Genomic DNA, 21,385 nt, shown 5'->3' with positions numbered 1-21,385 from the left:
AGATACAGCCTTCGCTTTTGCAAAATGTCATTTTCGCAATAATAGGCCTCACCCTGCTTTTTTGTAATATTCCCTAATCAGTGTACCCTTTCAAACTGCGCATACGTGAATTTCGTGCCCAGTCTTTCGGAGCATAATTGTATCGCTTTTTTTCTGAAGCAGCCCGGTTTTCTTTAGCCTCATCTGCTATTCCCAAGAAGAGCGGGTTGGATCGCTGCATACGGTTTTCCTCATTTTCATATCTAGAAGATATTTTATACAGGTGGTTGGAAACGTCACGCAATGTTTCTAAACAAGTTCCAGAATACCCAGCTGGTTGAGATGGCATAGATGCTTCCAACGCTACTAGCTTTGTATTTAGCAGTTTAATTTAGTTTGCAGCGGCAGCGCGTTCTTTGTTCGCTCGTTTCAAGCCAGTGCGCAAAGCCATCTCATTTTCTCCGTGTTCGCGTACACTTTCCAAAGCAACTGCCTGTCTCTTTTGGAAATGTTTACCATCGGCTTGCATAGCTAGCAGCCACGGCGTCTTCAAACTTATTTATTCGCTCAAAGGTAGCAGCGAATGCGTCGGCCTCAACCTTCGACATTGGACCGGGATTCTGCTCGAGGTCACCCGCGAGGACAAGTAACAGCTCAAACAAACTAAAGCACATTTTTGATAACAAATGCTCATTTAATCCTAACTGTTTCTCGCCGTCCGTTCCTTTGTTGTGGAGCCTGTTGACGCGTCGACGCCCATCTCCTGGTCCTGAAAGGTTGGCTGGCGTGCGGACTGGGCCTACCGACGGCGTAAAACGACTTGTAGCCGCAGCATCGACTGCGATGACAGCCACGGTAACCAAAGTAGTCACGCAGTCGTTACAGCTACTTCTCTCGCCTCCAGCCGTAAGGCTGCCACACAGCGACCACCTCGCCTTGTTCCCTGGACGGGTTGCCCAGCAGGACACCAGACGCTCTATTATGAGTGCTCCACACTTCGTGGTTGCCCTCGCACAGCGAAGAAAGAGTTAATTTTGCCGCGCGCTTCTAGATATATCACGACAGTCACATGGCCAGTAACCCAAGCTGGTCCGACAGTCGGTTTCGAATCCGGTTTTTTCGATCGGCGCAACAGTCCGATGTTCTACCGCTTAGACCATGGACTACCCATGACCATAGGTGTGCTCACAAGAAGAGGGGAGGGTGGCCCCGCTCCTACTCATCTAAGAGGGCCGCCAAGTCGGCCCCTTACCTTACTCAGTCGGACCTGTCCCGTCATTGTTTAAAGTGCAGGGTTATGTCCATGCAGGTTTTTGGACGATAATGATGGCCGAGGGCCCCTGCATTGTGATGTATCTGCTGAAGACGGGTTACGTCAAAATCGCCGTATTGTATGATCAGGAGCATACAAAAAGGCTGCGAATAGCATTTAATTAGTAATCTACAGTTAGTTAGTTGGATAGTTAGACAGACGTCACTGATTATTTTGACGTGGTGTCTGACAGTTTGCGGGCTGAGCTCCGCTTGTTGGAATCACAGGCCAGCACACAGCGCTCAAGCATTACAAGGCCTGTTCCCACCTTTACCCCCGGAAAGCCGGGGACCAAAGGCAGGCCGTGGTGAGAAGTACGTCATCGCTTCATTTTCATTTTTGCCTCCGTTGCAAAACTTTTCTTTCGGACTCGACTAATATGCTTCCCACGAAAGCCAATTTTCAACGATATATTTGCTGAAGACGGGTTACGTCAAAATTGCCGTATTGTATGATCAGGGGCATACAAAAAGGCTGCGAATAGCATTTAATTAGTCATCTACAGTTAGTTAGTTTGATAGTTAGACAGACGTCACTGATTATTTTGACGTGGTGTCTGACAGTTTGCGGGCTGAGCTCCGCTCTTTGGAATCGCAGGTCAGCACACAGCGCTCAAAGCTTGGTGACGGTAATGAATGGTTAGACTGGCTGCAGGAAAACGAGCTAGGAACATCAGTGTGCAAGGACCTTCTTAAAGTACTTAAAGACTTCTTCGTATCCCAGCCACTAACTGTTTATGCGAACGGACCTTTTCAACGCTCGCCATCGTGAAGACAAAGATGAGGTCGACTATGAACCATGATCGACTTCGGTGGCTGCTTTTACCTTTCATTGAGCAACAGGTTGCTTTGTCAACCTGTTGTAAGTCAGTTATCAGACATTTTGCGTCAAAGTCGCGCAGATTTATGCTTTAACTTTTTCATGGATGGCGAAAAGTACATTTCCCACCTGGTACTTGCTGTTAGTAAGCTAGTCGGACGCATTTTTCCCACCAGAGGAGATTTTTATTAGCTTGTTTAATCTCTGTTGAACACGAAAAAAAAATATGTAGGTGTGCCATCTCGTGCACAAAAAAGAAAAAAAAAAGGTTTACAGCCCCAGTTTTTATCCTGTGCTCTTTACTGGGCGGCGCGAAGTATACTTCCCACCAGTAACATGTTTGGACGAAATCTATCTCAACTGTGTATTGGATGCTCGGAAAGAAAAATTGTCGTATCATAGCGTTTGTGTTCGTAACTCGCTCTTTTCAGGTTCTTTTTTGCAGTTAACAAAAAACAGATGTTGTGACGTGTATTTCTGTAGTTTACACAGAATGGAAATTCTTCTGAAGCGCCTTGTGACACTTATGCCTCAGCGGTGCAGGGACTGCCTTCCTCTGCCGATGTTAGACATGAAAGTAAAAACAACTGCTCAATAATATTTTGTATACGTTGCAATTCCATCTTATTGAAATGAATGTTTCGTGACCAGTCCTCGTCTTTGCCCTGCATTCTGACCGAAAGGGCATCAGTGGGAGGGTGTCGGGAGGATATGGGGGGGGGGGGGGGGCGCTGCGGTGAAACTAGGCTCCCCTTAGTGGAAAACCCTGCGCACGCCTATGCCTATAACCAAGGTTGGAGGGAGAGTGCTTAGATATGGACGTACACGCAAAAAACTGGGTGAGGTTAACAAAGAATGCTAATTGCATTAAATTATCCTGGGGGTAGAAGATGACTGATGTTTGTACGCCTTAGGTCTCATCATAGGCGTGCAGAAGGTGTTTTTTTTTGTCATTACAGGGCGCCAAGCTAGCTGGCGAAACCACTTCAATGCGGAATTCATCATCATCATCATTTATTGTCCCTTAAAGGCCCCTGTCGGGGTATTACATAAGGGGGGAGCGTGTAGAAGGTAGAAAAGAACAAAGGTCAAAAACATAACAATCAACACAGGGATATAAAAAGAAGCAAGGAACGCAATAGTTAACACGGTGCTTGCCAATATTGCCTTGAAGCCACAAGCGCCACACATGTCGGCGAAATTGACACAAATGTAATTTATGAAACTTTTCTTACATTTAGCGCTGGTTGAATGCCAACTTATTTTATTAAATTATCTGAACACAAGACTGCTAAGAATTCGTAACAAGAAATTCAGCGATTTTATTTAAAGTCTAATATTGAGTCGTTAATATCGAGTCGAAATTTCCGATTTCTATAAACTTGGCTTTATCTTTTTGATTTTTTTTTGTTTTACATCTTGTTTTGCGTAATAGCAGAGTTGAAATTATGCTCAGGGAAAAAATATTTCTTTCGCACAAATATTTTGGGCATTCAGTGCTTCACACCCAATAAGTGCCCACAAATTTTACACAAGAAAATCAGAGAAGTTCGAGTTTCCGGTGGTGATTTCGGCATATAATGACTTTGGTAAGCCTTTCCTGCTAATACACGACGTCACGCTGAAGTACTGGTGCTAAGGTTAAAACGCGATATTTGTTCTTAGTTTACTTTGGTTTTCGGCATCAAAGATTTGCAACGCTTGTTCTTGAAGCCCTGTACCCCTCATAAAGTTAAAGAAAAGAGTGTAATTGTGTTTCATGAGTTCACTTAAGCAATTCTGGTGGCCGGCTTGGGATGAAGGTGGCGCCAACGGAATGGTTTGCAGCCCGAAACATACACACAAAAGACGGCGTAGCTACGCCTCCCTCACTGGTGCAGGACAGAACTTTGAGTGTGGTGACAAAGACAGATTCCTTCTGATGAATCTCAGCGACCCCGATGCGTCTGCTGCAGCCTTTATTGTGTGTTCTGCCCAGGTTAGTGTCGTAGTAATAAGGACGCCATAAGCGCTTCCTCGTTCACATTCGTGTTCCACTCTGTGTGTCTAGTTCGCTCTGCAGCGCCGCACGCCAATACTGCTGCTCTGTACCAAGTGACACACTTGCGTGGGCAGGGTTGCCCCAGCAGTTAAACAAACTTCGCCCCCCCCCCCCCCTTTGCAACCAGCGACCTTGTCACGGAGCAAGGATTAGTAATCCGACCGGACGAGCCGTCTGTTGTCCGTGCTCACGCACTAGCATAGTTTCCGGTACAAAATGCAGCCTGACACGATAGAAGTACACTCTTTCTCTCGTTTACTCTCTATCGTGCGAGACCTTTCACGCTAGACCTACCCCAGCCGCGCCACTCCAACCCTATTCTTGACCAGTGAAGCTTGCATCCGTGCGTATGCGCTTGTATCCTCTCGCGTTTTTTTAACGTTTTTGTTTGTTTCCCTTGGCGATGGATTCATTCTCGGAAAGTACGGGATTGCGAGAGCCCGCCAAAGGGTCTGTATATCTTTAACTCACGAAACGTACCTAAAGCCTGTATAGCTGGCTAACATGACTGAGTGATTTTAAAACGCTTTCGGTCGGCGGTGCGAGCTGCAACAAGGAAATGAATCATCGCAGTGTGAAGCATGGCCACGTCGTTAGGAGGTTCTTGCCCATATAACTGAGAACGCTCCTCCTTTTAACCTTTCCTGGATTAGTCCTCCAAAGCTTCGGTCATTGCGGTGCCCGTCCCTAATCCATCACCTGCAACTGGCGAATAGACGATTGCAATGCAATCGTGGTCACATAAGCCGGAAACTGGGATCCAGGCAAATACGTGTTTTCTAATGAAATTTGCTTACCAGAGAGCGTGCAAGATCGGGCTTACCGGTGTTCTATACTGGATTATTGTAGGGCATCATGAAAACATCGGACGCAGTTGCGTGCGACTCGCGTTTTCTGCATCCCGTGCTTTTCTTGTGAACCAAATGAATCAGAATAGTCAGGTTTTCTCGCTGCGCCGAAATCTCCGTGCCAAATAGAGAGCTGGAGAACGTTCTAAGACGTTCGGAAGCACTCAGATGGCTCGATACGAACATTCTTTTCACAACTGCTGTCCTCAAGGAAAGTTACCAAGATGACACGCTGAGAGGGTGACGCGTGTATAGCTTACCTATTTATTGTCTTGCACTTTATTTTTACAGCGAAGCTGTATATTCATTCATTCACACAACTTCATTAGTGTCCTGAAGCATATGCCTAGGCGAAACACTCTTGGCCCGACCACAGAAACCCTACTGCGGGGTTATGAGCCATTGTTTAGAGGGAGTATGAGCCATTGCATTGGTCTTACCCTTCTTCACGAGTATTTTTATTCTTCACTCAATCAGGCACCATACATTACAGCCGCAGCACGCATATCCTACCGCACCAGTCATCCATTTCAAGTTACCCGTCCGCCATCGCACACTACTACGTTTTCTGCTTCGTTATTCTTTAGAACAGCTACAGACTGGAACTGCCTACCCTATTACATCGTCTCAATCGCTACATTATCTGCTTTCCAAGAAAGCGTAACTGATCATCCTATGTAACGCCCCCTGCAAATGGGGGCCTTTAAGGAAATGAACTAAACTGAACTGAACTTACGTGACAGACAGAAAATTTCTCGTTGGGTAGGCACAGAAATGCTGACGCCTTTAAAACATATGCATTTATCTACGTATTATTGCAGAGAAGGGACACAGAGCGGGATGACATAATTATCTCGCAGCAAAGGTGTGGCGCACAATTGGCTACGCCGTTAGGGACGTCGTTTCTCTCTGGCAGCAGAGCGCGCACTCAGCAGTCTCTCTCCGACTACACAATAGGTTCAAAAACGTTTCCCTGTCTTTATTTAAATGAAATGTGCGGCCTCGGTGTATACCACTTAGTAACTACAGTGAATAAGCGAGTCATAAACACTGTGATTAACGCATTACGAAATACAAATGCGTACCATAATTCAGAAAGACTTCGATTAACCCGCTTATTGCACCCCTCAATGATGGTGATTATGCGAAGCGCAATGTGTGCCATTTCAAATAAACAATATGATAAACCCAAGCCAAACTTGTGCGTAACGTCATTAAGAAACATAAAGACGTAACCAATAATTGAAAAAGAGTTTAATAAACCGTCGGAATGGACCCTGCGATAAACACCAGGGCTACTTATTTCAGCTTCGCTGGTTTACCATCTGTACGGGGTGCATACGGGGCAATATTTTTTATAAATTAAGTTTATTTGGACCAACGCTGCAAAAGGTACCATGCTGAGAAACAGTCACGAGAATTTCATATATAAACGCCAGAAATAAACAATTTAAGAAGACAGTAACAACTAAAGTGTAGCCACTAAACTCACGTGGAAAGATAAACGCGGGAGTAAGTAGACGGAGCATACAAATGCAAAGCAAATGATGTAATGCAAGCGCCGTGTTTTTAAATGCGCAGCATTTCTTGGCAAAAAATTTGTCACTTTGACCGTATCTATCTATCTAGCCCCCTACGGCTTAGTGCTCTCATGGTCGTTTCGTTAACTTGCTATGTACCAAGATTGGCATAGTATGACAAGAGTGTATGGCGAACATAAATGATCGGTTTGGCACGAATATCATGACATGTGTGTCATTTAGGCCATGAAACAGCCGCGTACGTGTTGGTGCTTTCATGGTCGTTTCGTGAACTTGGTAGTTACCAAATGTGGCTTAGTATGACAAGAGTGTATGACGAACATAAATGATCGTCATGACATGAATATCATGACATGTGTGCCATGTAGGTCACGAAACAGCCGCCTATGTCTTAGTACTCTCATGGTTGAATTCGTTAACTTGGTATGTACCACAATTAGCATCGTATGACAAGAGTGTACGACGAACATAAATGATAGGTCATAACAACAATGTCATGACATGTTTGTCGTGTAGGTCTTGAAACAGCCGCCTACGTCTTGGTATGTACCAAAGTTGGCATTGTATGACAAGCGTGTATGATGAACATAAATGATACGTCAGGACATGAATGTCATGACATGCGCGTCATGTAGGTCATGAAAGAGTCGCCTAAATCTTGGTGCTTTCATGGTCGTTTCGTTAACTTCGTATGTACCACAATTAGCTTCTTATGACAGGAGTGTACGACGAACATAAATGATAGGTCATGACCAGAATGCCATGACCTACATGCGTGTCATGTAGGTCATGAAGCAGCCGCCTACATCTTGGTATGCGCCAAAGTTGGCATTGTATGACAAGCGTGTATGACGAACATAAATGAGAGGTCAGGATATGCATATCATGACGTGTGTCATGTAGGTCCCGAAACAGCCGCCTGTGTCTTGGTGCTCTCATGGTTGAATTCGTTAACTTGGTATGTACTATGATTAGCATCGTATGACAAGAGTGTACGACGAACATAAATGATAGGTCATGACCAGAATGCCATGACCTACATGCGTGTCATGTAGGTCATGAAGCAGCCGCCTACATCTTGGTATGCGCCAAAGTTGGCATTGTATGACAAGCGTGTATGACGAACATAAATGAGAGGTCAGGATATGCATATCATGACGTGTGTCATGTAGGTCCCGAAACAGCCGCCTGTGTCTTGGTGCTCTCATGGTTGAATTCGTTAACTTGGTATGTACTATGATTAGCATCGTATGACAAGAGTGTACGACGAACATAAATGATAGGTCATGACAAGCTTGTCTTGTAGGTCTTGAAACAGCCGCCTACGTCTTGGTATGTACGAAAGTTACCTACTCGGCCTGCTCAGCCATCCTATACTCAGCAATTACTTACTCAACAATCCTTCAACATCACAGGCTGGAACGCAGGGTGTACCCACCTCCTCACTCAAAGCTCGACAAAGAAGGAAGCACCACACCCTAAAGACTACAAAGTAACACTTACACCCACAGAATACTCAGGCACAGACTCTACCCAACCCTGTAAGGATACCTCTGCCCAATGTGTGGCGTACCGGACACCTTGGCTTCCCTTCGCATGTCGCGTGCGATGCTCTACCAACCACAACCTCTCTACCACAATACTCTACCACAATATTCTACCACAATACTCTACCACAACCTTCGCATGTCGCACGCGACATGCGAAGGTTGTGGGTTCGGTTCCCACCTGCGGCAAGTTGTTTTTTCATCCACTTTAATTTCCATTAATTTATCATTACTTTATTTCATTTGTTAAGCACATGCAATTTCCACTATGTTGTACTTGGTGTCAGTGTTTGTTGGCTTCTCATTATATGACTAATAATTATCGGGTCCCTTGGTTAACCCCCTTTCTTCTCGTTTATATATATATATATATATATATATATATATATATATATATATATATATATATATATATATACATTGCTCAACATATAACCCCCCCCCCCCCCTTTACCGACCGCCATATAATGCTATGCATATATATCTTCGACGGCTTCGACACTTCCCCTTCAAGGAGGTTCCGTTTAATTTGTTTGCGTGATGTCCGGTGCGGAATAACCAACGCGTTAACGCCGTCATAGGTAGCGGAGGGTGGACGGTTGCGTGTGCATGCATCACGAGTCTCGCTTTGTACTGGCAAAGGAATTTTCTGGATTCATACGAAATTTTACGAGTGACTGGCGATTGAATGCGACGCATTAAAAAAAATCACCGCACAAGCACTCCGTACTGATGGTTAACCAGCAAAGCTGAAACTTGCTGCCGCGGTGTTTATTACTGGTTAATCTCGACGGTTTATCAAACGACAGCTTGGTATGCTGCCGGATCCTCGGTATGCAGTTGCTGTTTGCGCTCGGCTGCACGAGCCTGTTCTTGTGTCCGGACTGCAGGATCTTCACAGCGTAGACGAGCTCGTTTTCAGTTCTGCTCGCGGCGTTGCTGATCGAAAGCTGCCTGCTCCTTAGGATTACGTATGACGCGTGGCCTACCCTTTTTGGAGCCGGAGAGAAACGCTGCGCGTGCGCTCAGTTGCGACGGAGAGCAACGACGTCACTACTGGTGCAGCCAGTCACGTGCCTCTGTTTCTCTTTTTTTTTTCGCGCATGCACATGGGGTTGCGCAGGAGGAATTTTCGGCGTACAGGTGACAGACGGATGGCTGGACGGACGTATCGGCTCGCCATGTACAGTTTCGCTGTAAAATATTTTTTTACGTAGCATACGACTCAATAACAAGAACCGACACGAAAAGCGAATATGTTATTGAGCTGTCTTCACCCGCCGTGGCGGCTCAGGGCCTATTCGCAACTCCAGCAATTCATGCGACACCTAGCGGCAGTAGGGAGAAACGAAATACAGAGGTCCAGTCGCCGTGTGTGCCGTGGAGGCTGCTGTCGCGGACGGAAGAATGAAGCTGCTAGCAAAGAAAAAGCGAACGGCCAAGCAGTTCTGCTGTGTTCCTCGGTGCGTGCCAGCGAGATGGAAGGACCGCGATATTTCCGTTCACGCACTTCCCTCCGAGTGGAAAGGCTGAAGCCGCAGAACCAGGTGGATCGCTAACCTCCGCATCGGCAAGGCTGTGACGCTTACAGTGACTGTTTGCTCACGGCATTTTGCACGGGATAATTTCTCCTTACCAGGTGAGACACTATTGTGAACTTGTGAACTCGACCCTAATGCATGACCATTGTGCGTGGCCATTATACATGTCACTGTGTCACCTTATGTAAACACGTTTCGCATTGCGGGCACTGACGATTGGGATATGCATTATTTGCTGCATATGTTAGCCGCAACGCGAAATTCGAGCACAGGTTCGAGACCTGTCACAGCGGTTTCTCCGAGGAACGTCTCTTCTGCACTCGTTAACCACATTGGCTGTAATTAGAGCTCATGTTCGACGCTTCACAGCGGTTTCTGCGAGCAACGTCACCTCTGCGCTCGTTGGCTACACCCGGCTGTAACTCGGGAGGCTTTTGATGCCCAGCACGTCTCGCGCAACTTATACGGGCGTCGGAGATTCAAATGTTTACGAATGATGTACTAGCAAGTTCGGGAAGTGTTGAGTGTAAACGTGCCACGTATGTGGCATGCTAAAGCGGAATAAATATCATGCGTGGTGCGGATGAACTTGCAGCACAGGCGCACTGCACGCGGGCACTTCCCAGCGCGACTGATTACGAATTTGCCACTTGCACTTGAGAATCTCCGACGTGCTCAAGAGTGGCCATATGACACTGGTATTTCGCACCGACGGCGAGCCTATCGCGTTCATTGCAGAAGTTTGCCACTTACGCGACAGCCACATGTCAATTTTACACGCGTTTGCTAGTTTCGAGGAAAATTTACGGCGTCCGCCGTCTACTGACGTGTCGCATATGTATGTGCAGTATTAGTACCTAAGCTAGCTTTATCTGTGTTATTAAATCATCCCCAACTCAGTGGCATAACTACTCCGGTCATGTGGTGGTGTTTGCACCTGTGTACTTTGTGTTATGAGCAGCTTTCAACTACGTTTTGCAGATGCTACATTCGGTGTACATCGTTGCATAGCCTTGCACACTCAAACCGTGCTTCATTTCCTTGCAAATGCTTTTTTATAAATATTGTGGCTTTGTTTCTGAGGTAAAAAGAAAAAAAAATTCTGGGTGCAGCCCATATTGAGGCACAACAAAGCATAAACAATTCATTTATTTTTTCAGATGTAGCATGTCAAAGACAGCGGCTGAAAAAAATGCAATACCAACTGAAAACCTGCCAAGGACGTCATGTTATGATGAGAACAAGGATGCTCATATGAAAGAGCTTTCACTGGCAAGACTTCGCCGACGTGTGTATCGGTCAGCCAGAGTAAGTTAATTTGACTACATGGTGCAGCACTTATATGCTTATGGTACATACACCTTGTCTACAAGCATGCAATAGATGTCAACACCTTTTAATGCATTACAGAATGAATCAAGCAAAGAAACTGTTGCCTCCCCATTAGAAGCAAAGGTGTTGCCCCATGCACCTGTCAGCACGACCACCATGGTAAATTGGCTGCCTGCAACTTGTGCACACATTGCTTCACCACCAATTCCTTGGGATTAAACTCTGACATTGCAGGACGATCTCCCATCCCCTGACCGCAACAGCATGGACCAAATAAGTGACAAAGGAAATATGGTAATTTCTTTTTGTATATGTATGTGTTGTGGTAGCTGTCTTTACCTAGACGGTGGCATGCTTTCTGGATTTACATCGTAAAAGCATTGTAGCACGTGGTGTGTGATGGGTGCACATTAATTGCAACTTGTGCACACATTGCTTAACCACTGGTTTCTTGAACTGAACTCTATCTGACATTGCAGGACGATTTCCCATCCCCTAACAGCATTGACCAAAGCCTTGCAAACACCATAAGGGACAAGGACATAGCAAATATGGCAATTTATTTTTTCTATATATTTGTGATGTGGTAGCTGTCTTTACCTAGCCGGCAGCATGTTTTCTGGATTAATTCGTGAAAGGATTGTGGTGTGTGATGGGTGCAAATTAACTGATGCAAAAAGCTTGGCTTTCCTACTTCCAACATTGAATTTAATACACTGACGTGCATTATTGGAATGACAAAAAGAAGCTGCATTTCGCGTCAGATATGTCAGACATTACAACTCTTGCTTTTGTTTTGTGACAGGAATGTGCTTGCCAACCTGGCCTCCAGACACAAATGGCAGAGTACTCAAGAGAAGAAAAAGACGTGGCAAATTTCCTACTAGAAATGGCTTCACGGACAAGGCTTACAGAAAGCAAGGCTGCCCAAGTGACATCGGGTACTTTTCCACAGAAGTTTGTGAACACGATAAATAGTAGCGACGTAAATACATTCACAGGCCTGCCATCATTCGATGTTCTGAATGCTCGTGTGACGTGCTACACAAAAATTCATCCACTTTCAGGACAGCACCAGTTATGTGTAAAAACAATTGCATTGACATTGGTGAAATTGAAGCATATTTCCACTGCATTCTTGAGTCACCTTTTTAACTGTTCTCTAACTACATGTAGCAACATAATTGCAGAGACTGCTCAGTTGATGTGTGAAATTTTAAAAGTAACTGTGGCTGTGCCACCAAGAGATGAATTCCAGTGGCGCGTTTGCATATTCGGCATTAGGTGATTCACCTGAAGTCGTGCCATGGCTGGCGATATTGCAAGTAGCCTGTATTGCATAGAGGCATTTGTGCGTGTGACCTTGGCTCCATCAAAGCGTGGCGGCCTTGAGAGTAAGTGCAGTCTTCTGTTTGGAAATCCAGCATTTTTTATGCCACTCAGCCACTTCATACTTTTCAGACACGGTCGTTGCCATCTGATCTACATGCTGCACTTGTTTGCATTGGCCAAACCTGCAGACTTCAACTTCAACACACTTTTTGTAAATTAGCAATGCACATTCTTTTGCAACTTGTATTCTTCATTGAAGTGCTGATTTACACTACGCATTCTGATGCAAGTTTTCATCTTATGGTATTCCGAGATATTTGCAGTTAACTTATGATCTGTGTGCATAGAGTTGTGGTTATTCTTCAATGGCGGTTTGTTGTCCCTTTCCTTACTTGTATTTTTTCACAAAATAAACCACATGCACTCAATATTTTGTTCACTGTACTTGCCTCATACGTTTTACTCAAGCCCATTTTTGTTGCACTTTTTAGCATATGAGGGTATATCTGGCCAAACAGAACATGAGAAGTAACATGGAACAGTGTCAAACCTGCATACGATGAGTATTTAAAAAGTTTGGCCACCAGAGTTGAGTACTCTGAAAGAATGGTTTGATTCAAATGACCCCAGCTGGTATATGTACCATAATTTATGCTTCTTCCCAGTTTGTTGAATACAGTGCAAATGGCTGTCCTGGGAAGCATAACTAAACCACTGGTAATACAACATGGGGAGACACTTGTGCAGACTTAACATCAGTGAATGATAATTATTGACCTCCAGAGAGCATATAGAGCTGTCCTTACTATCAACATATCAATAAATGGAAAGTAAGTGACATAAAAGTTTAACATGCACTTAAAGCACTTAACAAACACTTAAAGGGGCACTGAAACACTTCCAACTGATCGTAGTTACCTCACTACAAAAGGACACCGCCTGCTGCAAAAATTTTTCGAATCATTGAACTGTAAGCGGAATTAGTAGTTATTGCACTGATGCATTGCTTTCTCCTTTCGCCTCAGCTAGTGTGATGGAAGCTACACGGTGCATGGCAAGGTAGCAAGGTCCTGGTCAAGTTTTTTTTTTTACACATTGCTACTTGTGGTTCAGGCATGTGTGGCACTCTCTAAACGCGAGATGGACGCCTGGAGCTACATCACTTACAGAGACCAATAAATACACACGGCTGTCTGATCGTCCTGCGAACAGAGCTTGTGGTGGTCGTGGTATCTATATCATGCGGCATGCCAGTTTCAGGGCCCCTTTAAGAAGGGCACTAACAAAGACAACAAAAGTTGGTTTCATCAGTTCTGCCTGAGTCGCCACTGATATCACGCAGTTGCTCGAGCACAAATTGTGAAACAATAGCGTATGAGCCATAGGAAACGAACAGTCATGTCGGCAAAAAAAAAAGAAAAAAAGTAGGGGTGTGCGAATATTGAAATTTTCGAATACGAATCGAATACGAATAAGGCAAAAAACTGTGCTCGAATATCGAATCGAATATCGAATATATACGTAGTATTAAAGAGTTGCGAAATGTGGTAACAATAGCTTTATAACCCTTGTTAAAAATAATATTGCATTTTACCAGGCTTGGTTTAACTGCTGGTTAAAGAAATGGCTGTGGCTTAGTTAAGGTTAAGCCCAGGATGCGAAGCATACTAGCCTTTATTTTAGTTGTTGAACCACTGTTTAGCTTGGTGAACTGCTGTTGCTTGGCTATATTTGGTTCGGCTAGACGAAGAAACAACTCATGCGTTACTCTGATTCGCCTTGGACGCCCCGCATTGGACGCGGTGAGCGTCGAGCAACGCAGCGTTCGGCGCGGCAACGAAATGTGCGCCTGAGCAAGCGACGCACGCCTGAGCCTTAGAAACAGCTCGTTTCTAAGGTAACACCGCATTCACTAGAGGCGCTTTTGTACCGCTTTGAAGCATCGTACTCGTGGCTCAGGGGTAGCGTCTCCGTCTCACACTCCGGAGACCCTGGTTCGATTCCCACCCAGCCCATCTTGCAAGAGTTGAGCCAAAGCCACTTCTCCTCTGTCGTGACGTCACGGTGTCACGTGGTATTCAAGGCGACACCGCCGCGCCTGAGGAGCTGGGTTGAGCCCTCGTAATATGCTTCGCATAAAAGACACTCATTACGGATAATGCCATTAGGTAATGACAGGTAATGCTCTCAGTCAAGTAATGCACTTTTTAGTGATTATCATGAAGGAAAATTAACTGCTCAACATGTTCAGAAAGTAAACGCTCTGTATACACTGTGACAACATTTCAAGCGGTAGAAAAGACTTTCACTTGGAACTGAGGGGGCAGCGATGGCGAAGTACTTCTGGGCGAGTGTACATAAAAGCGGGTACGTGAAGCGGTCAATGGACTGCCACCACTCACAAAGATCCTTGTCCGTTTCGAGAAGATGCTTTTCTGTATAGTCTGTAACTTCCCTCTCAGACGCAGATACCAAATGTGCGTTCTCCTTGTTCATCACTAGACCGTCAAAAGCTTTCCATACAGTGGATACCACCAGCGGACAAAAACTCAACGCTGGCATGGCAGTGTCCTCACTGGGTTCTACGCCAGCTGCGTGCAGCTCCCTTGTTACAATGTCTGTCAGCCATATCATCTAACCAGACATCTGATGAACTGTGTCCTTAAAGCGTGGATCAAGAAACATGGCCAGGTTGGGCACTTCATCGAATTCGCTCTCAGCAATATGAGTATTGACACATTTTGCGAGATTGTTAGCAAACGCTGAGTTGCCTTTGCAATTTTCGAGGCAGTGCAGCATTCCAAAAATAATTGGAATTTGACAGGACAATGAGGGGTACTTTCTAGCACTTAAGATCCCAGTTGCGTCAAATAAGGCCTTCAATGCCTCCAAAAACTCCACTGCATCTCTTCACTTTGCAGAGTTAAAGGTATTTAGGTTCGTGTCCGAAAGGATGAGCTCAAGTCTGGTGGACTCTTAGAGTTCAAGGAGCCTTGAGAGCATGAGGTACTGACTGTTCCATCTTGTGTGAACATCCTGCACAACATAGAGCACGTGTTTGTTAAGCTACGTCTGCAGATCGTTCAGTCTTTTCTGTGTACTATGGCTATGCTTGTAGTGCACTACGATCGCTTTCGTCTTCTTGCAGAGTCTGTTGATTGCCGGAGCACACGACATTTCATTGCAGATCACTAGGTGCAGAGGGTGCGCAAAGCAGGCTCGCTGGAGCCAAGCAAGTGTCCTGGCAGCCGCTCGGATATTGCGGCCGCTGTTCGTCACGATGTACTTCACGCAGTCGATTGGTATCTCCCAGTCGGTGCATAGCTGCTCCAATGACGCAGCTATGTTCACAGCCATGTGACTCTCCGGCATATGTCGCGTGTTCAAAGTGAACTTGTTCATGTCGAACTTCACCGCAGCAAGATGACGCGTGAGGCTTACAAAACCCTCGTTGGCACGCGACGTCCAGATATCGCTCGTAATAGCGAGAGTGCTTGTTCCATGTTCAAGTGCTTTTCGCGGCTCGTGTCGTACTTTTGCTGTTTTGTCGTTGTACATGTGCGGGACGAGCACCCGCGACAATTTTGTTCGATGTGGCTGACTGTAGCACGACTCTACAGCTGCTTCGACCAGTGCTTTAACTGATGCGGCAGAAATGGTGAAGAAATGAATGGCTGCCACACTCTGGTGAAGTGCGTTTTCTTTCTTCTGAGACAATGACTGCTGTCTCTGCTGAAGTATATCATCCAGTGTCGGTTGATGCTTCAACGGAGGATTTGCAGTGGCCTCTTTTTTGTACTCTTCCATCAACAAAGGGTGCTGCTTTATCTGATTTTGAAAAGTATTGGTCATTCTCGTTGGTATTTCAAGAGTATGTTCGCACGACTTGCACCGAGCTGTCGACGGCGAGAGCTTTGTGTAGTGCCAGGAGACTTCTTCCGGCTTTCTTTTCTTGCTTGCTCGGTGGCTCGTCATCTGCAGTTGATGCCATTCTTGGAGAACACGCCTGATCGAGGGTTGTATCAGCACTGAGATAGTTGCAAATGGCGCAGTGGCGAAGTTAGCGTGTTTTAAGTTTGTCTCACGGAGAAGCAGCGCAGCAGGTAGCAAAGAGCCGGCGAATACATGAGAAAAGCGGGAACACAAGGCGGGGGTCGTCGATGGCGATGCAACGTTCTCCTCGGACATATTTATTTCTTTTTAATTTCCAAACATTTAAAGATTGTCCAGGTAACACTTTGGGGATACATATTTCATCGCATATAGTTACAGAGCCCTAAAGGACATAATATATGGTTATGAAAGAGCCCTAGAATACAGCTTCGTAAAACGAAACTGAAACTGATCGTGTCTCAAGGGTGTCATGCAGATAGGCTGAAACAGAGCATACAAATAAAGAGCCGGTCATGCGAAGTTCTCAGTGAATAAACATGCTCTGAGGAGAATGCGGAGCACGCATATAATTCGTTACATGCTCACTTATTCCGTCTGTCGGAATATTCGCCGTTTCTATCGTTATTCGGCCCTCTTCGAATATTCGGGAATTTCCGAATATGCATTTCTCGAATCGAATACGCTTCGAATAAGGAAAATATTCGATTCGTATTCGAAATTTCGAATATTCGCACACCCCTAAAAAAAAGCAGGATATGTATTGTGATAGGTAACCCCAAGCGCCACAGCACAAGGTGAAGCTAAGTTGCAGTTCGGCACATAATAGGATCTCTTCTGCTTACAACGGTGCACGCACATGAACATTCCACTTTACTACGATCTTTGCACTATGAACAGCATTGAAACGCAATGTAGAGACGAAACGTTAAAGGGACTGACAACTACACCAAATGTTCCAGGATAAGGTGCCAGGAGAAACAGCCGAGATGTGCTTGCACTTTTGCGACAATCCAGCAGTGCACGAACACTTTGCCTCCACGATCGATGGGTCCCGGAATGCGTCGGCGATTCTCACCACAATCTCGTGCGGGTCCGCTGTCACGCCGGAGGTTTGCACACACGCGCGACCACTTCTACTTAATTACTCTTTGTACCACTGGTGCCGACTAAAATGAGGTGCTCGACGTCCACTACCCGTTCTCCCCCCACAAAACAGCGCGAATTAACATCGCAGTGCAACAAACTTAATGTTTTCACCAAGGAAAGCGTACGCGGGGACCTCCGTAAAGCCGCCATACTGCACAGTGTAGCCAGACCGGGTCAGGCTCCGCAGCGCCCCCTAATGTTGATTTGAGTTGCCAATAGCGTTGCACAAGGTCGCGTGTTTGATTCCCGGCCGCGGCAGCCGCATTTCGATGAGGGCAAAATGCAAAAACGCTCGTGTACTTAGATTTAAGTGTTAGTTAAAGAAACCCAGGTGGTGAAATCTGATCCGCAGTCCGTTCATACGAACACCCCCCCACTGTTGGCGTGCCCATAATCGGATCGTGCTATTGGCATTTGAAACCTCACAATTTAATTATTATTTTTTTTTTTGCTGTCTTCGCTTATCAGGACGCTACACATTGCGCGGCCTTCCGCAAGTCTCAGCTGCTTCGACGAGTGTCCGCATTCCTACGTGTGCTGTGCCATGTCGAATGCATCCTCCTCCACTCCCCCTCCCCCCACCCCTTTGCCTTTTAGACGTTCGCTTAACGAACGTCAGTCGGGAAAAGCATCTGTCCACTCCGCAGAACACTTTTGCGGCACCCCGAGCAAGAGCCGCTGGGCCATTGTGTGCGTACGTGACAGGCGACCGGAGTAAGGAAATGCCGAAAGCGACGCGGACGTGCATGTCGGGGCGCCGAAGATTTATGCGTCCCTCTATATATGAATCCACGTCTCAGGCTTTCCCGGACATCCCCGTCGTTCGGCGCGTCTCGTGTCTCTCGTTGCCACCTCTCGGTGCAACAAGTCTCGCGAGAGCGGTGATTGACAGCCGGACCCCCGCGCGGCTATGTCCACGCTTCCGGCCACTTTATACTTCGAGCATGCGTGCGTGTGCTTGCTGTGGATTGATTGTCGCAGCTCTGTTGAGGACGGATGTGCGTGTGTGTGTGTTCCGTTGGAGTAGTCACGAGACTGCGGCCTCGGGGAAGCACGTACAAGGCGATATTGGAGCCTTTCATTCAGGGTCTGCATTTTCCAGCTCGACGAACATGCCCACGCATACAAGCGAGCGATTTCCATCGTCGACGAAATTCAGTGAAGGCAGTTCCGTTGCCTCTGAGGTGATCGACGCGGCATAGCACGCTGGGATGCTTTCTGTCAATATAGGCGCGAAAAAGTGTCCGGAAACAGATGCAGCAAAAGCAAACAGGGGCGCCTGCTTGCTGCCAACACGTGATTCTGAAGGCGTGTTGAGGTAAGGGAAAAGGTTGATCGGGAAATCGTTGCGCCTTTTGATTATGGCTGACTATCAGGATATTCACCGTGTATGGACGAAATGTATAAAAGCCCATGGTTTACGTGGAGTCGTTGATGTACCGCCGTAGCCGCATGCGTATAATGCGAGGTGCATGTCGCAGTTCTCTGACGCCCAATTATTGAAGAAAAAAAAAACTTACTTTTTTGGAACTCCCGCACATGTTGTAGCGAATGACGTCATGCATGCCTTTCAATGACTCGCGAAGAATTAGCGAAACCGAGGAGTCAGTTTTCTTGTTACTTACAGTAAGTTGACGACAATATATAGTAAAAATCCTGAATGCAAATAGGAAGTGTTATCCGTTTTTTATAATTGGAAATATTAATTAATACGTACGGGAAAGTAAGGGAACATAAGACACAGAATCCGCCGTCGGGAGCTTCGACTTCCGCATAACCTCCCACCAATTGAACTACGACAGCGACTGTTACCTTATCCGTTCTTTTTTTGGTATTTGCACGCGTTCATTTTTTGGCGTCCCCATAAGAAAGGGGACGCCAAAGACTTGAAAAGTTACAGACCGATCAGTCTACGGTCCGTTGCCTATAAAGTATTTACTAAGGTATTCGCAAATATAATTAGGAACACCTTAGACTTCTGTCAACCAGAGGACCAGGCAGGATTTCGTAAAGGCTACTCAACAATAGCCCATATCACACTATCAATCAGGTGATAGAGAAATGTGCGTAATATAACCAACCCTTACACATAGCTTTCATTGATTAAGAGAAAGCGTTTGATTCAGTCGAAACCTCAGCAGTCGTGGAGGCATTACGGAATCAGGGTGTAGACGAGCCATATGTGAAAATACTGAAAGATATCTGTAGCGGCTCCACAGCCACCGTAGTCCTCGATAAAGAAAGCAACACAATCCCAATAAAGAAAGGCGTCAGGCAGGGAGATACGATCTCTCCAATGCTATTCACATCGTGTTTACAGGAGGTATTCAGAGACCTGGATTAAGAGTAATCGGGGATAAGAGTTAATGGAGAATACCTTAGTAACTTGCGATTCGCTGATGATATTTCCTTTCTTAGTAACTCAGGAGACCAATTGCAATGCATGCTCACTGACCTGGAGAGGCAAAGCCGAAGCGTGGGTCTAAAAATTAATCTGCAGAAAACTAAAGTAATGTTTAACAGTCTCGAGAAGAGAACAGCAGTTTACGATAGGTAGTGAGGCGCTGGAAGTGGTAAGGGAATACATCTATTTAGGGCAGATAGTGACCGCAAATCCGGATAATGAGACTGAAATAATCAGAAGAATAAGAATGGGCTGGGGTGCGTTTGGCAGGCATTCCCTGATCATGAACAGCAGGTTGCCATTATCCCTCAAGAGAAAAGTGTATAACAGCTGTGTCTTACCAGTACTCACCTACGGGGCAGAAACCTGGAGGCTTACGAAAAGGGATCTACTTAAACTGAGGACGACGCAACGAGCTATGGAAAGAAGAATGATGGGTGCAACGTTGAGGGAGAAGAAGAGAGCAGATTGGGTGAGGGAACAAACGCGAGTTAAGACATCTTAGTTGAAATCAAGAAAAATAAGTGGGCATGGGCAGAGCATGTAATGAGGAGGGAAAATAACCGATGGTCATTAAGGGTTACAGACTGTACTCCAAGAGAAGGGAAGCGCAGCAGGGGGCGGCAGAAAGTATAGGGGGGCGGATGTAATTAAGAAGTTTCTAGGGACAACGTGGCCACAATTAGCACATGACCGGGGTAGGTGGAGAAGTATGGGAGAGGCCTTTGCCCTGTAGTGAGTGTAGCCAGGCTGATGATGATGATGACGATGATGATAGTTTATAGGGAAAATTACCGATAACGCCGCGTACGATGGCTGTGGTGTCGAATATGGCAGAGAAAACCTCCTGCGCTACTGTTTATACTTTCAAAATGAAAGCCTGCACCTGCGCACAGCTCTGCACTTGCTAGACGGATCATCTTTCTAGTTGTACAAGGTCTTGGGACATGTCCTCGCATATCACAGCCCGACTGAGCGAGCGCATTTGATATCGAGTAAAGAACTTTCACTGCGTCGGCTACGTCAACAGGGAACTTTGTTTCCTTTACCTGTTGTTCTCTTTCCCCTCCCCAAGTGCAGGCTTGCCAACCGGGCTCAGTCCTTGTCAGTTCCTGCCTTTCATTTACCCTTCCCTCTGTGGATGTGTACTTGACCTAGCCCTAGGAGCATATCTAACGCTCCCAGGGCTTTTTAACAGTAGGTGTCACGTAATACGTGAACTTTGTATCAGGCCTATGAAACCTCATGTGGGGGAGGGGGAGGAGCTATCTGGGGGCACACTCTCGAGAACCTCGCTCATTGCATAGTGATGGTCTCGACCCTTGAAGATTTGACGCTTTCGTGCAGTGTACTTATCGAGCAGACCTATGCTTCATATAACAAGTCATTTGCAACGCTGTGGAATCCGTACGACTTATAGTTAATAGGACGGCTGAATGCCCCTCGACATGTGTTCATCCGCGGCGCGGCGTCGGCTCACAGTCACAGGTATTCGCGCTATACGACGTGCATGTTGCAGATAAAAAAAGAAGAAGGTGCGCGAAGGCCCTAAAATATGAGATACCGCTGTAACGTATTCTGTACCTACAAAACATAAAACTCCCTCTTCCCGCCAATCATCAAACATTTACGCCCGGAATTATATTCTC

At 46.0% G+C, this 21,385-nt stretch overlaps 1 long non-coding RNA gene across 2 annotated transcripts; it reads left to right on the top strand.

Moving 5' to 3' along the window:
* Positions 1–9,394: 9,394 nt before the first annotated feature.
* Positions 9,395–13,594, top strand: LOC139054719 (uncharacterized). Of its 2 annotated transcripts, XR_011511453.1 has the most exons (5): positions 9,395–9,726; positions 10,789–10,936; positions 11,039–11,119; positions 11,195–11,254; positions 11,766–13,594. It is a non-coding gene; the product is annotated as an uncharacterized lncRNA (long non-coding RNA). The 2 variants fall into 2 exon arrangements; XR_011511452.1 differs by having other exon boundaries at positions 9,396–9,726; positions 11,195–13,594.
* The last annotated feature ends 7,791 nt before the right edge of the window (positions 13,595–21,385 follow it).

Source organism: Dermacentor albipictus, chromosome 1, assembly GCF_038994185.2.
Source record: "Dermacentor albipictus isolate Rhodes 1998 colony chromosome 1, USDA_Dalb.pri_finalv2, whole genome shotgun sequence".
NCBI lineage: Eukaryota > Metazoa > Arthropoda > Arachnida > Ixodida > Ixodidae > Dermacentor > Dermacentor albipictus.
The sequence above is the reverse complement of the archived record's forward strand: the minus strand, read 5'-3'. Positions and strand labels throughout refer to the sequence as shown.